The sequence below is a fragment of the Dipodomys spectabilis genome, unplaced genomic scaffold (genome assembly GCF_019054845.1).
Source record: "Dipodomys spectabilis isolate Male_0828 unplaced genomic scaffold, ASM1905484v1 ptg000287l, whole genome shotgun sequence".
Classification (NCBI taxonomy): domain Eukaryota; kingdom Metazoa; phylum Chordata; class Mammalia; order Rodentia; family Heteromyidae; genus Dipodomys; species Dipodomys spectabilis.
In genome coordinates, this window is record NW_024870964.1 from 1,357,938 (window position 1) to 1,359,700 (window position 1,763).

Genomic DNA, 1,763 nt, shown 5'->3' on the forward strand with positions numbered 1-1,763 from the left:
AAATGTATTGAAGAGTTTTTGTATACATGTATAATGATTTCTGCAGAGTATGTGGTTTTTTAGTCAGAAATAATTTTAACTTACCTGTTGAAATGAGTAGTACAGAAACTAAAGTATTACTGGTGCTTGTCTGAAAAAGAATATTTTAAAATATTCTATATTCTATGTTTGTATAATGTTAATAATTTATTTTATTCTCGCATAGACATACTTTGAATTCTATATTATTTTATAATATATAGGTTCATTAATGTGTCCTTTCAGATTGTATTCCATATAGAAACAGTTTAAGATTCCTTTTTTCCTAGGTCCTAATATTATTTTTCTTTGGGATAAAATGACAATGTTGTCTAATTTCAAAAGTTTTGTAAAGTTTATGCTATTTAAACACCTTTCTGAGGTGAAGATTTAATACACTGATGTCAAAATAAATTTAATCATATAAATTACGTGTGCTGTTACACTTGTTATTTTGTAATCAACTTTTTAATAACGGGTTTTCATTTCTTGCATCAGAAGAATGAATAATATGGAATACTTCACAAATTTTCATATCATCGTTGTGCAAGTGCTATATTAATCTGTATATTGTAATTTGGGTATACATGCTGCTGAAGCATGTAGTATCCTCTAAATTTAAGTAGCTAATGATGCAATCTTTATACAGGCTTATATCCATGGGTGCCTACTTGTAACAAGGAAACCTTATTGTTCCTAACAATGCTATTGATCTTATTTCCTTAAAATTCTGTGAATAATGGAAAAAAAATATAATGTTCAGCCGATTGCTCACATTTGCAATTTTTTTGTCAATGCCAATTTTACGTATTTTTCAATTGGAATTTGATCATACATTCAATAATTTATAGGTAGGTCCAAAGGTGATGGCTCTTTCAAGTATTATTTATTCAACTGAATTAGCTTTGTGGAGCTATTGGATTCAAAGTAATCCTTGCTTAAGAGCTATTTCTAACATTCTGCAGCTGCCATTTTCCCAAATGAGGTCTTACTGGCACAAATGTCTACATGACCCTTGACTCTTCTTCCATGTAGGAACAGACCGACCAATCAGAATATCTTACCCTGATAGCATAGATTGTCTTACTTGAACAAAATTAATCTTAGTTACAAGGGATCATAGAGAGATGAACAGTCCAGACAGAACTGTTCAGACAAGAAGGTATTTTATCAAAATATAAATATTATATCTAACATTGCAAAAGTAGCTAAAGCCAAGAAGGTGAAAAAATTGTTCATATGTATGATTACTTAATGTCCTGGCCTGTCTACCATCCAACCAGGCAGGAACTTACACTACTGCCTTTCTATCACCAAATATTTTCATAGTTGCCGGAGAAGTCCAGATGTTTCTCCTTGTTATTAGGCCTTAAATTGGTAATGTTTTAATCACAGTATTTTCTCTTGCTCCAGGCTATAAATCTACAAATGGTAAAGCTTTAGGTCCAACTCTATCAAACACTGAGGTAGAGATAATGGAATAATATTTTAAAACAGAGTTGCCTTTGATACAGTAACCACAACAGAACAATGCAAAACATGTGTCTTTTTCTTATATTATATATAGTTATATATTTTATATTTATATTTGCTGATTTTATATTTCACACTGTGAAACTTACTAGAATTTGTTGATAATTTCACAAATAAATTGATATTTATTTATTCCAATAAATAGAATTGGAATATAAATAATTAAGTTTAAAATATATATTAGAATATAAGAAGTATCAACGCAATGTCTT

The 1,763-nt window shown here is 29.4% G+C and overlaps 1 pseudogene; it reads right to left on the reverse strand.

Annotated features, from left to right (window-relative positions):
- Nucleotides 1-523: 523 nt before the first annotated feature.
- On the reverse strand, nucleotides 524-620 carry LOC122126690 (annotated as a pseudogene).
- Between the last annotated feature and the right edge of the window lie 1,143 nt (nucleotides 621-1,763).